General features: G+C 41.5%; 1 long non-coding RNA gene across 1 annotated transcript; it reads right to left on the bottom strand.

Annotated features, from left to right (window-relative positions):
* Positions 1-8,699: 8,699 nt before the first annotated feature.
* LOC309568062 lies at positions 8,700-17,019 on the bottom strand. Its single transcript, XR_014225994.1, has 3 exons — positions 16,921-17,019; positions 12,538-12,648; positions 8,700-8,797 (listed from the first exon to the last, which is right to left on the bottom strand). It is a non-coding gene; the product is annotated as an uncharacterized lncRNA (long non-coding RNA).
* Positions 17,020-17,302: the final 283 nt, after the last annotated feature.

The following is a 17,302-nucleotide window of genomic DNA, read 5'->3' as shown; positions in this document are numbered from 1 at the left end:
TCCAAGTGTTCCACCTTGGGCTTGTGAAAAACGTATATGTTCACCAGAAAATGGCAGGTCACACAGACCTACAAACGCTCATATCAATGCTCCAAATCTTTGGAATGCACAAACTCCTCCTCCTCACTCCTTCAGACAGGGTCCCCTGGATATCTCCCCTGGATGTTTCCCTCAATATAGTATAAATGGGGAAACAAGAAGCGGCAATAGTGTAATCCTGTTTTATTTAATTTGTAAGACGAAGTAAAAATGGATGATTACATATATAAGTGCCCACCTGGCACAGGAAAGGTCGCTCAAGTTGCTATATGGGAGCTTCAGCTTATGGCAGTGTGTTCCCGTCTGATAGACAGTATGTTCCCGTGTGCGTTCCACCGGAAATGACGTCTCTGGTTCTGGATGTCCGGGCGATGGTTAGACAGCAATGCATTTCGCAAGGATGCATCATCAGGATGTCTCATGACTTCCTGGGACTTCCTGATGACGCATCCTTTCGAAATTCATTGTTGTCTAACCATCAATAACAGTATAGGTGGGGGTGTAGCGCTACTAATGGAGACCAATATAAATAGTCCATAAATCGATATAAATCCAGGTGAAACTATAACATCACACCAGCAAGCTTGATAGTGAGGGGAAGTGTAGAGTGAATCCACCACCGGAAAATAATCTGATATGCCCTTACCAGACCAATAGACCTGGATAGGTTTTAAAGGCAAAACAGCAGGTAGTAAAACCGAGGATCTGGATCAAGCTCTTCTCCCTTCTCAATAGAAACTGCCAAGCCACCTGTTGATCTTCTGTATCTGATGTAAGGGGGAGCTCTGGTGGGCACATGTGGTGTAAGAAAGAGCTCTGGTTACGGGGATGTCGTTAATATTGACCCTGGGCAAAATTTTCTTGGGCCTCAGCCCTGTGCAATTTCGTTCTCCACCTGCTTTTCCAATTTCTCAGAGTCTGCAGCCTCACCTGTGCACTAGCAGCACCAAGGCCGGCTACACCTCCTCCACAAATCTCACCACTGTCTAACCATCGCCCGGACATCCTGAACCAGCGACGTCATTTCCGGTGCAGCCGTGGAACGCACGCCAACCACTGCCACGCTATAAGGCTATCAGACGGGAACATACTGTTTATCAGACGGGAACACACTGCCATAAGCTGAAGCTCCCATATAGCAACTTGAGCGACCTTTCCTGTGCCAGTTGGGCAATTATATGTAAGCATCCATTTTTACTTTGTCTTCCAAATTAAATAAAACAGGATTACACTATTGCCGCTTCTTGTTTCCCATTTATACTATATTGAGGGAAATATCCAGGGGAGATATCCAGGGGACCCTGTCTGAAGGAGTGAGGAGGAGGAGTTTGTGTATTCCAGAGATTTGGAGCATTGATATGAGCGTTTGTAGGTCTGGCTGACCTGCCATTTTCTGGTGAGCATATACGTTTTCTACAAGCTCACGAGGAGGAACACTTGGATTTGCACGCCTACCATTGGAAATATTGCACGGACTTTTATGTTTTTACTCTGTTGCACTGAATACTTGCACATTTGTTATATTGATTATATATCCACTTTGTATCACAGTTATATATTTTTGTATTTTATATTTGCATATATATATATATATCACATCAGATATATATTAACCACTTAAGCCCTGGAAGATTTTACCCCCTTCCTGACCAGGGCCTATTTTGCGATTCGGCACTGCGTGACTTTAACGGACAATTGCACGGTCGTGCGACGCTGTACCTAAACAAATTTGACGTCCTTTTTTCCCACAAACAGAGATTTCTTTTGGTGGTATTTGATCACCGGTGCGATTTTTTGATCATGCGCTATAAACAAAAAAATAGCGTCAATTTTGCAAAAATAACAATATTTTTCACATTTTTTTATATGAAATTCCCCCAAAAAAATGTAAAAATCTAATTTTTTTAACATTTTAGGCCAATTTGTTTTATGCTACATATGTTTGGTTAAAAAAAAGCGTATTTTGATTGGTTTGCGCAAAAGTTATTGCGTTTACTAACTAAGGGAATGATTTTTGTCATTTTTGTTGTTTTTTTTTTCACTGCGACATTGCGGCGGACAGATCGGACTCTTGACTGAAATTTTTGACGCTTTTGGGGTTACCAGTGACTATTACTACAGTAATCAGTGCTATACATATGCACTGTTACTGTAAAAATGACACTGGCAGTGAACTTTTTTTGAGAGGGAGGGGTTAAGTGTGTCCCTAGGGGTGTGATTCTAACTGTGATTGGATGTGGCTTGAGGTGTAAGAACAGAGATCAATGCTCCTACATAGCAGAACCGTATGATCTCCATTCTTACACAGGGAAGAATGACAGGCGGCTTTGTTTACATTAGCCGCCTGCCTTTCTCCCGGTGTAACGGACAATCGGGTCCGCCGGGCACACGCGCGGGGGGATCCGTGACCAAGCGGGAGCGCGCCTCTGGTGGTGCGTGCTCGCTTCCTAGAGCCTCACAGGCTAGCGACGTAGTCCTACATCGCTTTGCCGGTGAGGGGCTGACCGCCGCAGTAAATAGTCGTGCGGCGGTCGGCAAGTGGTTAGGGGACCAACACCAGAGCACTGTTTATTACTTGGAATTTTTTTGCTGCGCTTACCTGTATATATACGTTTTGAACACTGAATTTTACACAAGCACCTTTCACTTTATTTTCTTTTATTGTTGGATCATTTTACAACACTAGTACCAGCCCTTACTTTATTTATCTTTCATTCAGTTTATTTGTGTTGCACACACATTTAAAAGGGGCAGTAGGTCATTGTATAGTGTTGATCTACAGGAAAACTAGGCGCCTTCACCTAACTACTCACTTCTAGATATATATTTAGTTTACCTGGCAGGGCAGTTAAAATCAGCTACAGGCATGGATAAGACGGGAAAGAGCAGGAGGAGTGGAAAAATACCTATTGGAAAAACTCCAGGCAGAGGATTTAGTGGTAGGATTGGAGGCATAGTCAGCGAGGTTACCTAACATTAGGATTTCTGTGTTTACAATGGCATGAGTGATGTGGAAAGAAGCTAAGAGAATAGTAGGGTTTAGACCCCGTTCAGACAGGGGCGACACGACTTGCTGGGGCGACCTGTGAAGTCGGCGCGACTTGCACGGACTTCATATAATTGAAGTCAATGCAAGTCGCCTCTCCAGGTCACTCCAAAGTAGTACAGGACCCTTTTTCTAAGTCGGAGCGACTTGTGTCACTCCTATTAGAACGGGTCCTGTACTAATCAATGGCAGGCGACCGACGGCAACTTGTCAGGCGACCAAGTCGTCTGATAAGTCGCGCCAGTGTGAATGGGCTCTTAGAGATATCCCCCAGGAAGTAGCCATCTGGAATAACCCAGCATTTGAACGGCTTGGAGGAAATCCAGTTGGAAACTTCCGGAAACAGAAAGGTGGGATTGCACTAGAGCAGTTGTATGAACATGGAACTATGCAAACATTTGGATATCTGAATAAATAACATGATATAGCACATAAAAACTTTTATAAATATTTAAAATTAAGACATGCTGCGCAGGCACAATTTGGCAAACAGAATCTTAAAATATCAAAATACCCCCTTACAGGAATTCTGAAGTCACAGGGGCCAAAGGGACTGATATCAATATTGTACTCATTCCTATTACAGGCTAAATAGGCAGAGAACCATTGAAAGTGAGAGATAAATGGCAGGTATTGATCCCAAAAATGACAGATAAGAAATGGGAGGAGATCTCACAAAAGTGAGTACACCCCTCACATTTTTGTAAATATTTTATTCTATCTTTTCATGTGACAACACTGACTGCCGGTTCACACTACAGCGACTTGTCAGGCGACTTGGTCGCCTGTCAAGTCGTGCTCCATTCTGTGCTATGGGAACCATTCTAATAGGAGCGACTCAAGTCGCTCCGACTTAGAAAAAGGTTCCTGCACTACTTTTGACCGAAGTCGGAGCGACTTGCATTGACTTCCATTATGTGAAGTCCGTGCAAGTCGCGCCGAAGTCGCGGTGCACGGCGACTTCACTAGTCACCCCCGAAGTCGTGTCGCCATAGTGTGAACCGACTCTGAAGAAATGACACTTTGCTACAATGTAAAGTAGTGAGTGTACAGCTTGTATAACAGTGTAAATTTTCTGTCCCCTCAAAATAACTCAACACACAGCCATTAATGTCTAAACCGCTGGCAACAAAAGTGAGTACACCCCTAAGTGAAAATGTCCAAATTGGGCCCAAAGTGTTAATATTTTGTGTGGTCACCATTATTTTCCAGCACTGCCTTAACCCTCTTGGGCATGGAGTTCACCAGAGCTTCACAGGTTGTCACTGGAATCCTCTTCCACTCCTCCATGAGGACATCACAGAGCTGGTGGATGTTAGAGACCTTGCGCTCCTCCACCTTCTGTTTGAGGATGCCCCACAGATGCTCAATAGGGTTTAGGTCTGGAGACATGCTTGGCCAGTCCATCACCTTTGCCCTCAGCTTCTTGAGCAAGGCAGTGGTCGTCTTGGAGGTGTGTTTGGGGTCGTTATGTTGGAATACTGCCCTGCGGCCCAGTCTCCAAAGGGAGGGGATCATGCTCTGCTTCAGTATGTCACAGTACATGTTGGCATTCATGGTTCCCTCAATGAACTGTAGCTCCCCAGTGCCGGCAGCACTCATGCAGCCCCAGACCATAACACTCCCACCACCATGCTTGACTGTAGGCAAGACACACTTGTCTTTGTACTCCTCACCTGGTTGCCGCCACACACGCTTGACACCATCTGAACCAAATAAGTTTATCTTGGTCTCATCAGACCGCAGGACATGGTTCCAGTAATCCATGTCCTTAGTCTGCTTGTCTTCAGGAAACTGTTTGAGGGCTTTCTTGTGCATCATCTTTAGAAGAGGCTTCCTTCTGGGACCACAGCCATGCAGACCAATTTGATGCAGTGTGTGGCGTATGGTCTGAGCACTGACAGGCTGACCCCCCACCCCTTCAACCTCTGCAGCAATGCTGGCAGCACTCATACATCTATTTCCCAAAGACAACCTTTGGATATGACGCTGAGCGCGTGCACTTAACTCCTTTGGTCGACCATGGTGAGGCCTGTTCTGAGTGGAACATGCGCTGTTGAATCGCAGTATGGTCTTGGCCACTATGCTGCAGCTCAGTTTCAGGGTCTTGGCAATCTTTTTATAGCCTAGGCCATCTTTATGTAGAGCAACGATTCTTTTTTTTTCAGAGCCTCAGAGAGTTCTTTGCCATGAGGTGCCAGTGTCATTTATACAGTAACTTTAGCACTGATCACTGTATTGGTGTCACTGGTCCCCAAAAAGTGTCACTTAGTGTCATATTTGTCCACTGCAATGTCGCAGTCCCGCAAAAAATCGCTGATCGCTACCATTACTAGTAAAAACAATAAAAAAATATAAAAAGTCCATAAATGTATCCCATTGTAGATGCTATAACTTTTGCGCAAACCAATCAAAATACACTTATTATGATTTCTTTACCAAAAATATGTAGCAGAATACATATTGGCATAAACTGATGAAAAAAATAAGATTTTTAAATTTTTTTTATTGGGGATCATTTATAGCAGAATGTAAAAAATATATATGTATTTTTTTTTTTTAAATGACGGTATTTTTTTGTTTATAGCACAAAAAATAAAAACTGCAGAGGTGATCAAATACGACCAAAATAAAGCTCTATTTGTGGGAAAAAAATACATCAAATGTATTTCGGTACAACCACGCAATTGTCAGTAATGCAGTGCCATATCACAAAAATGGGCTGGTCATTAAGAGGGTAAAACCTTCTGGAGCTGAAGTGGTTAAGCAGACTTCGTAATCAATGACACTCAGGCATCAGTTGGTCCCGTTGAGCAATTAACCATCTTATTTCATCTAGAGCAGTGATGGTGAACCTTGGCACCCCAGATGTTTTGGAACTACATTTCCCATGATGCTCAACTACACCGCAGAGTGCATGAGCATCATGGGAAATGTAGTTCCAAAACATCTGGGGTGCCAAGGTTCTCCATCACTGATCTAGAGCATGGGTGTTCAACCTGCGGGCCTTCCAGCTGTTGCTAAAACTACAAGTCCCATGAGGCATTGCAAGGCTAACAGTTGTAAACATGGCTCTCAAAGGCAGAAGCATGATGTGACTTGTAGTTTTGCAATTGCTGGAGGGCCTCAGATTGGACACCCATGATTTAGAGAAAGCTTCTGTTCTTCTAGTAATTGTTTCCTTTCAATGCAAAGCTGGTCACTCATAATCACCTAATACATAACACATAGTAAATTATGGTTAAAGACTGGAAATTCATATGATACATCCAATAAATATGACTTGTCTAAATGACTAAGGCTGGCAATAAATGAACCAGTTTTTTCCATCTGCCTAAAACAGAAAATATTCCACCATCCACACAAGCAAGGTGAATAGAAGACTCCTCCGTATCGTGTTATTGTATTCTGACATCAGGGATCCCTCCATGGTCAGAACACCCTAATCAGTGGCCTCAGCCCATAGGCTGCAGACATTGATAAAGAAAATGTATCCAGCGAGCCTATTCAACAGAAATCGATCATAAGATCGACTTCTGTCAAGCGGAAGTGGCAATACGTAGATGGATATTCGGCTGGTCCCTTTTGAACTGTCTGAATTTCGATCCATCTATGCCCAGGTTTAGTATCCAAAAGTTTTTTAAAGCCAAAATAAATAAAAGAAGCAAAAACTATTTTGTGTTTTACAAAGGAAACAAGATGGTTTAAGAAAAATTGATCATTAGATCAACTTCTCTGGAACAGGAATGGCCATAGATGAATCAAAATTTGATTGGTCCCTGCTGAATCAATAGCATGACCAGCTTAAAACTTTTGCCTTGGAATATTGGATTCAGTGCCATCAAAACTAAGTGTGCCTGGAATTTGAATTATCGTGGAAATGGACAGATGGTGCTGGAATCTCAGGGTGGTTCTACCTCACAGTTAATGTAGAAATAGTGGTTTTCAGCATTTTCATGTAGGACAGGCACCTTATGCCCAGAAGGGCTTCCAAAGCCACTTTAAGTTGAAATCGAATAGAGAGCAAAAGAACAGGAGCACTACACCAAAAGCATAGAGTCCAATAATGTTTATTTCACTAAATTCTTTCTGATAAGATTGGTAGGTGCAGCTTATGATTTTTGTAGCCCAGATTTGTCCCCTTCATCACAGCTGGGGTTATATACAAAACCGCTACTGGGTGGACTTGGGCAGATATTACAATTGTGGTTCATGAAGAAAACGTTTTTCAGCAGTGCAGGAGCTAATACCAAGCGTTCCTATGAAAAAACACACCACAATTTTACTATCCGTCCTGGTCCACCCAATAGCGATCTAACAAGATACACAAGACCGAATAAAGGGGGATACCCTAGGACTCTGCAACACTTTGGCTGCACTTCATGATCTTGTTGAAATTACTTTGGTGGAATGGATAGTTTTGGATTCTAACCTTTTACTGTGGTACTCGTGGTCTTTGCTTTTCCTTGGTTTGAATGTTGTTCTGTATGTATCCATGAATAACCATGACTATGGAATTATGAATAAAAAAATAAAAAAATAAAATAACGTTTTATATTTTTTTGCTTTTCCAACTTTAAATTTTTATTGATGAAAATTTCAAAAGGTACAAAGCATATAAAAACATAGTGTTACACAGAAGGTACAGGGGAAATTACCACTTAAAAAAGGGCATAATAAACATAACAAACATATAAGCTTCCTGATGGAGTGTGGACTGGTCACCCCCAATGGGATCTTACTGTGACCAAGCCGTTCCCACCAAGACAGCACCAACATTGTACAATAGGATTTCTTTTCATAATCATTTAAGTTTTTGTGGAAAGTTTAACACATAAAGAAAGGGAATAACAAGAGTATTACGAATTCCTCAGATACACATCTGGATACAAATCTTAAAGACTTGGATACAAGATGACCATGGATCGGGGCCACATATGGTGGCGCCTATACAAACACAATAAAGTAAGATGCACATTGCCATAGCATAACAGATCAGAAAATGAACATAATGCTGTATCTAGACATAAATAGAGGCAAGTAGGACGACCCAAAAGAGTACCTGATAATAAAATGTATAGGTCGATTAATAAACCAAAACAGGAACATATCCAAAATCGGCAAAGTTCTGTAAGATTACAGGTCAAAATCTACCTTCAATAGTTTATTCTAAATGTTTTTTTTCCTCCCACTACCAGTGTTAAAGAATTTTCCGTATGAACACTGTAGATGTACCCTTTGTATAACCTCTGATATAATAGGGGAACTATCAGAATTCCATTTGCTAAGGATAGTGAGGTGGGCAGCCATTATAATATGTACAGCTATAGTAAAACAAGCTTTAGGGAGACAATTTAGTTCTATACCCAATAATGCCATTTGTGGAGATGGGGTGATGTGAGCGCCCACAGTATTAGAAAGTAGGGCAAAGACAGAGTTCCATAAGCTTATCACCTATTTGCATTGCCATAGGCTATGAAAAAGGTCCCCCCTTTGCTCACACTGATGCCAGCAGTAGGGTGAGGACTCTGGATACATAAAGGATATTCTACACAGGGTTAGGTACAATCTATGTATGATCTTTAAAGCCGTGTCCTAATGAGAGGTGCAGTGAGAAGCTTTGAAAAGGAATCTGAAAGCAGTGTTCCATTCTGGAGTAGAAAAGGAGAGGCCAAGGTCCTTTTCCCATTTCAACTGAGACGGAACTTTGGTCTGTTGAAAAAAATAAAATTTTAATTATACTCAATATTTATGGTAATAAAGAATACTATACAAATACTATAAAAAATAACCCAATTCTAACTACAGTGTACTGTGAACTGGGGTCTGATTTCTTAAATAAAATTGTGAGAATGTAGCAAAATGAATATTTGCACCAGTATATCAGATCTCATCAACAAGTGTTATTACAAAATAATCCCGTTATTGAGACATTACAGGTGTCTTTGGACTACCAGATAGGTCTGTGAGGGAAAGGTTGAGAAAAGTAGATCCTACTTACTCACAAATAGCGGATTTTGTAGGTTTTAAGTATTTTGTACTTTATTACAAAATTTCTAAAACATAATAAAATCATGGTTTTATTAGGTCAGCAGATACCCAAACCCAAAGCATGGAGGTATTGAACCGATCATGTGGAGTTTGTAGGAGTCCATCAATCAAAGGTAAGACTGGTATTGATGTGGATATCAATAGTTAGGGCCACAATTCCTCCATGTCTAAAAGAAAATGCGTTTCGCAAGATACACTTGCTTCCTCAGGGCTGATTGGGTGGGTGCTGATAGGCCTTGAAGATAAGGATCTGGGCGCAAGTAGAATCCGGGGGTGGACCCAGGGGCCCCTGCAGAGAGGAGTGGGACGACACCAAACTGGTGGCTCAAGTGTCCACTTCTCCCAATGTATGACCAGGCAAGACCAGACTAATGAGCTGGGATGTTATATCAACGCACTCCCTGAAGAGATAAATTGGAGTTTAAATCTTAGAACCTGGAGCCTAGTGAGGTACATTCAGGAACCGAGATAGATCGGAGATGTGATGGCTGTATCCTAAATTTAAAGAAAATTCAAATACATGGACACATAAGTGTGATAGGGCATCACATAGATAGCCCAAAAACTTTCTACTTGTTTGAATGACAAGGTGAATTAACCAGAGCCTGAGGGATTGCCTAAGGCCCCTTTCACACATGCTGTCCGTTTGTCCGTTTTTCATCCATCCGTTGACGGATGAAAAACGGACATTAATGCATCTCTATGTAAAAACGGATGACAACTGATGATCATCAGTTAACATCCGTTTTCATCCGCTTCCGTCAATGTCCGTTTTTTTGAACGGATGAATGCCCTATTTTTCATCCGTCAAAAAAACGGATCGGACGAAAAACGGATGACAACGGATGAAAAACGGATGAAAAACGGATAACAACTGATGAAAAACGGATGAAAAACTGATGACAACTGACGAAAAACGGATGAAAAACTGATGAAAAACGGATGAAAAACTGATACATTTGACGTGACTGAACTGATGAACTGAACGGGCCGTATGTGTGAAAGGGGCCTTATAGTATTTCAAAGAGTTGCACCAGCCAGTGAAATCCCCCACTAGGGAGCTCTTAAGTGGAGCTTGCCAATGGCCAGGTATAGGGGGTGCCTCAGGATGGATATAGATGTGGTTATCTCAATGGTTTCAGCTGGTCTTCCCAAATAGATAGGTCTGTGGTTATTTGGGGGGTTTTGCTACAAAACAAAAATATGGTTTTAGTGTCCTCAAGAACTCTTCTCAGGGCTTTCCAGGGGGTCAATCGGAAAACAAATAAATATTTATTCCTCATGCCTATATCCTCTTTTGGCCCATGTAGCGTACTTGTGTGGTGTCGAAGTGGGTTTTAATACCCACATGCCACCACTGTGTGCTCCCAGTACAATGACGAAGCTAACAAAGACAGCTCTTGGTCTCTGATAATAATTTGTAGCTGGCAGGGTCAGCCCCAGTCACATGACCACTGTGATAGCTAATCACATGATTGTTTGATCCTTTTTGTCCCAACTGGCATAAAGACCTTTTTAAAGGAATGCTGAGGCTGGGCAGGAAGGGTATATAGTGCCCACATGTAAACAGGGGCTAAATTCCAGAATTCTTAACTCCTTCCCGTCTAAGGGTAAAACAAATGTTAATGCACAATTTTGCAACTTTGACACGTGTTAGTAAAACTGTGCATATCATCACAGCTACTTTGGTGGATTATATTTCAGGGCTTTCTTTTGGTGGTAAATGGTAATGCATATCTCCTGTTTTTTGGGAAAACTGGCCAAAATTTTTTTTTTTTAATTTAGCTGTATATTTCTTGCTATTACCATACTTTACCACCAAAGAAAAGCCCCAAAACACATTCTCCTGCGTGTGAGGATTGCAGCAATATCACATATGTGTTCGTTAGTTGGGGTTTGTACCCACAGTAGGGCCCAGAAATAATGGTCCACATTTTAAATGTTTTTATCTTACCACACTGACACTAACTGATGCAAACAAAGAACAAAAGAAAGGGCGCACTGGCCTAGCGCATTATCCTCAATAAGGGGTTTATTAATAAAATTTTAAAAGTGGCTACTTACTGGCTATCATAGTAACCAGGTGACCTGGAAAGGGGGTCCTGGGTCCCGATCATTAGAGCCTGGTCTTTGTGCTGGGACAGCCCTGTATGGCACACTCCCAGCACAAAGAGCCAAATGTTAAAGAACAATAATGGACATTTTCTAGACTAATAGGTAAAAGATTGTCACGCAAATGACATGGGAGACTGGACACTGCCATGGGGAACATGTCAAAAGCAAAAACTGGTGTGACTTTTGGAGAGTCCTCTCTTTTTTCTTGTTGTTTTTGTGGGGTTCCCCCTTTAAATTCCTACCAGACCTATCAGGTCTACTGAAGGGTCAGGAATACTGGAGGCGACTACTTACATTTTGTTGTGAGCCTGGAGTCCCTGGCTGGGTGAGGAGTCACAATTAGGATGCGGGTGACTACCAGACCAGCCTGAGGCAAAGCAGTCTCATTTAACAGTAGTAATAATATTGCAGCTAAGAGCTCTTTCACACTGAGGGACTCTGCCAGCGGATCCCCCTGTTCAGTTGGGGATCTCTCTGCTGATCCCTGCTGAGCAAGTGGAGGACAGGTCCGTGTCCACTCCGCCTATGCAGAGTGGATAGGGACACAACCCGCTCTCCCCTATGGGTGGTCAGATGTCAATGGTCTGCCTGTCCGTTGACATCCGACTGCCATCCCATCCACCAGACGGATAGGGATCAGATCTCCCATCTGTCTGTTTTGGACGGATCGAATGTTGGCTGGTGTCAGCTGACACATCTGTTTACATCTGCCACTCCATAGAGGGCAATGGATGGTCCAAACCGGTCCGACAGGCGGACCCGATCCATCCACAAGTGTGAAAGGGGCCTCAATGCCACCAGAGGTTCATTTTGGACAAACGCTAATTTAGTTTGGTAGTTTGCCGAACCTTTGGCTGCTCATCTCTATTGTAGTGCTTACCTTATGCCTCACTCTGGTAGACTTTGGTGCTTTCCTCTTCTCTCTGATCCTTCAGTTTGTGGGTGGGCTACCGGGTGGGCTACCGGGTGGGAGGTGGGGGGATTTCTGTTTCATACTGTATGGTTAAACCAATGGTGGATCCATTATCTCCCACTTATAACTTTTTTTATTTTTATTGCCATCTGGGCAATTTTTCAAGAGGAGTCCAAGTTTTCAACAGGAAAGGTAGTTAAGGGAAATCTCCTAACCCAGACACAGACACAAAGCAATATAAGCCTGGCAGGTTCCTTGGCTGACACAACCCTGGAGCAAAGGTTTGGGTGCAGTTGAACTTTATACAGAGCATTTACCAAAATAATTTTGCAAATGATGCACATAGTGTTGAAATATCTAAAAAATGTACTACCTTTTTGATAATGTAATTGCAATGTTCTTCCAACTCCTTAAGCAGATTTCTTACTAGCTTCCATTCTTTTACTTAATACTTCTTTTCATTGCACAGGATAATTAGAATTACCTAATATAAAATACATAGTAAAATGAAGTTAAAGACTTGAAATTAGTATGATACATCCTATAAATATGACATGTCTAATAGGCTAAAACTCCTGCCTTGGAATGCTGGGTTCTGCTCCATCAGAGCAATGAGGTTGGTTTACTAAAACTGGAGAGTGCAAAATCTGGTGCAGCTGTGCATGGTAGCCAATCAGCTTCTAATGTCAGCTTGTTCAATTAGGCTTTGACAAAAAAAACCTGGCAGTTGATTGGTTTCTAGGCAGAGCTGCACCAGGTTTCGCACTCTCCAGTTTTCATAAATCAACCCCTATGTGTGCCTGGAGTGTGAATAATCAGGGAAATGGACATATGGTTCTGGAACCCCAGGGGGGTTAATGCACAGTTAGTGGTTTTCAGCATTTTAATGTAGGCTGGAGGTTCACCTTCCAGCAAGACAACATCCCCAAACATACAGCCAGAGCTAAAATGGAATGGTTTCGATCAAAGCATATTCATGTGTTAGAATGGCCCAGTCAAAGTCCAGACCTAAACCCAATTGAGAATCTGCGGCAAGACTAGAAAATTGCTATTCACAGACACTCTCCATCCAATCTGACAGAGCTTGAGATATTTTGCAAAGAAGAATGGGCAAAAATGTCCCTCTCTAGATGTGCAAAGCTGGTAGAGATATCCCCAAAAAGACTTGCAGCTGTAATTGCAGTGAATGGTGGTTCTACAAAGTATTGACTCAGGGGGGTGAATACAAATGCACGCCACACTTTTCACATATTTATTTGCCACATGCAAACCGGGATGTAGGTATCAAATGAATAATTTTCCATACAACACAACCTTCTGATAGTATTTGTAAAAAGTGTTGAAAACCATTTATCATTTTTCTTTCCACTTCACAATTATGTGTCACTCTGTGTTTGTCTATCACTTATAGATTTTTTTTTTTTTTTTTTCCATTAAAGATTTTTTATTAAATATTGAGGCAATACAAGCATAATACCATCCAGCATATAAAAGGAAAATACAAAGAGTTCGGAATAGCGTGAGCACGGACAATAATTGCATCATTATACACGGATGTACATTCACGACCTGATACGCTGCAAGCAGGAGATGAGTCAATTGACACAATCATAGTCTTCAAGGAAGGGGGGGGAGAAGGTGAGGGGGGGGACTAAGGGCAGGGGAAGTGGGCAGGGGAGGGGGAAAGAGGGGTAGGGGGGGGGGAAAGGGGGGGGGAGATGGGAGGGGGGGAGGAAGGGAGGAGGGTGGAGTAGGGAGGGGAAGGGGAGGGGAAGGGAGGGGGGGGTAGATAGGGGGGTATAAATGGGAGAGGGGGGGAGGGGGGAGCTGCTCAGAGGAAAGAGGGACGAGACAGGGGGGGGAAGGGGGGGAGTAGAAGCAGAGGAAGAAGAAGACGCGAAGGGGGGGGGAGGGGGGAAGGAGGAGGGAGGGGGGGGAGGGAGGGGGGTAGGGGGAATAAGGGGGAGAGGGGAAGGAAGGAATCCCTGAGTTGGGGTAGCATGAAGGGCGGGGAGGTAGGGCATAGTGTATCACTTATAGATTTTTGGTTGTAACATGACAAAATATGAAAAATATCAAGGGGTGTGAATACTTTTTCAAGGCACTGTAAGAAGGTAAAGGAGACAAGTCAGAATACTATTGAATGCAGGTGGACTTTTAAGGTACCATATAAACAAAATAGTATCATAAAACCTTTACATTTTATATGGATAAAAAAAAAGAGTCATTTTATTAATCATGAGAAAAACGTAGAATACCAACACTGATCTCATAGATTGGGGATTGGGTTTGACATCCCTCCTGAAATGTTTCTTAGAACTGAATTCTACTTCTTCACAAGAAATATTGTATACAAAATTGTATAAAGAGCATAAAATACATATTAGTATAAAGAATTCTGTTCTGAGAAACGTGCTAAGCAAATGTCAAACCCCATCCATCACCTATCTGACAAATCAGATATACTGTACATCAGGCATGTCCAACCTGCGGCCCGAGGGGCGCATGTGGCCCAGTACCGCAGGCAATGGGGCCCACTGTCCCCTGACAATTTTTTTTGCTGGGGAGGAAGGAAGTCGGGTCAGGGGCACAGCCACAGCAGCTTGCAACAAGCAGTAGGCAGAGGCTGCCTCGGAGGGGAGGGGAGGGGAGGCGAGCATGTGCAGTGTTTCTGACTCCTACCACCATGACCACTTCAAATCACTGAAGTTGTCATGGTGGTTAGAGTCTTCCTTTATTGTCTCTCAGAAAAAGTAAATCTCTGTATACTGATTCCATTTCATTTGATCATCCTCTAGTTGTGTTAAATTAGTGCGGGGGACGCGGCGGCATTTTATTACATACCTTAACTATAGTATATATTTTATATGCGGCCCGAGAAAATCTCTCTACACTCAATGTGGCCCAGAGAGGCCAAAAGTTGGACACTCATGCTGTACATAGTAATGGCATTCTGAGTTTTTCTCATGATTATTGTCCCTAAGCTGTGTCCCCATATATTGTATGCTGATAGGTGGTGGTTGAGGATAACTATTGAGACGGGCCAATATATAAAATTATGCTGTGAGCAGTTGTCTTTAAATACATTTCAATTTTTGTGTATCACTTACTATGGACCCCTGAACTCTGCATGACTTATTGCTGAACCCTGAACTAAGCATTATTTACTAATGGCCTCTGAACTCTGCATTACTTACTCCTGACTTCTGCACTCTGCGTTACTTTCTGAACTCTGCATCACTTACCGCTGACCCCTAAAATCTACGTCACTTACTACTAACCTCTGAGCTTTGCATTACTTAATATTGACCTCTGAACTCTGCATCACTTACTCCTGACTTCTGCACTCTGCCTTACTTTCTGAACTCTGCATCACTTACTGCTGACCCCTGAAATCTATGTCACTTACTATTGACCTCTGAACTCTGCATCACTTACTATCGACCTTTGAACTCAATTGTTTTTAAATACATTTTAATTTTTGATCATCACTTACCACTGACCCCTGAACTCTGCATAACTTGTTACTGAACCCTGAACTAAGCATTATTTACTACTGGCCTCTGAACTCTGCATCACTTAATCCTGACTTCTGCACTCTGCGTTACTTTCTATTTACCCCTGAACTCAGCATCACCTACTGCTGCCCCTGAAATCTGTGTCACTTACTACTAACCTCTGAACTCTGCATCCCTTACTACTAATTCTGAATTCTGCAACACTTACTATTGACCTCTGAACTCTGCATCACTTACTGCTGACCTCTGAACTCTGCATCACTTACTATTGACCTCTGAATTCTGCATCACCTGCTACTAACCTCTGAACTCTGCATCTCTTACTATTGACCACTGAACTCTGCATCACTTACTGCTGACCTTATATAACTTTACTTTATATATATTGGCATAAACTTATGAAGAAATTTGATTTTTTACATTTTTTTACTTGGTATGTTTTAAGACAGAAAGTAAAAAATATTGTATTTTTTTTTTTTTTTCCAAAACTACTAGTATAAAAAAATTAATACAAATTCCAGTATATATATCCCATAGATTGTAGACACTATAACTTTTTGCGCAAACTAATAAATATACCCTTATTGGGATTGTTTTTACCAAAAACATGTAGCTTAATACATATTGGTCTAAATTGATGAATAAATTCGATTTTTTTTTTTACATTGTTTTATTGGATATGTTTTATAGCAAAAATAAAAAAGTATTGTTTTTTTTTTTTCCCCAAAACTACCAGTATTAAAAAAATGAAGAAAAATTCCAGTATATATCCCATAGTTTGTAGATGCTATAACATTTGCCCAAACCATTTAATGTATGCTTAATTGGATTTTTTTTTTTTTTTTTTTTTAACCAAAAACACTTAGCAGAATACATATTGGCCAAAATTGATGAAGAAATTAGATTTTTTTACATTTTTTTTGGATATGTTTTATAGCAGTAAATAAAAAATATTGTTTTTTTTTTTTTTCAAAATTATTGTTTTTTTTTTTTTTGTTCATAGTGCAAAATGACTGCTCAATTGTCAGTTTAAGTAACCCAGTGCCGTATCGCAAAAAATGGCCTGGTCATGAACGGGGAAGCTGATGTGTTTAACCTACCGGTATATTACTGGGTTGGGCGTTGAAGCTGGCCAGTAGGAAATGCACAAAAACACAGGCAAAGCAAATTATTTGAAAACCGCTGGTACTAACCACTTAGTCAAAATAATTATTTAGTAATAGTATTATTATTAATACCACAATTATAAACAGGATCGCAGACAGTATCTTCCAGAAATTGTTAGTTATGAAGCAGAAGGTCTCGCAGCAATCCATCTTCACCTGGATCAATTTTTTGAACTGATGAGAAAAAAAAAAGGCATAAAAAGTGTTAGGTTCAAAATACAATAAATGCAATAAGATAAAAAAAAAAAAAAAAAAAAATCTGTGTGCAGCAGCCTGCGTGCCAATTCATTCACACAAAATACGCTGATAGGAGGAGGAAGTCAAGACTGAGAGCAGGGGGATGACTTCATTCTTATCTTTCTGCTCTTTCAGTGTCCAGCTGAAGAATGGGGCTGATTATTACAGGCACCACTGTAACCCGTAAAGCGTAGTTAACTCCTTTGCGCCTAAGGGT

The sequence above is a fragment of the Pelophylax lessonae genome (assembly GCF_965119305.1).
Source record: "Pelophylax lessonae genome assembly, chromosome: 12".
NCBI classification, from domain to species: Eukaryota; Metazoa; Chordata; class Amphibia; order Anura; family Ranidae; genus Pelophylax; species Pelophylax lessonae.
The sequence above is the reverse complement of the archived record's forward strand: the minus strand, read 5'-3'. Positions and strand labels throughout refer to the sequence as shown.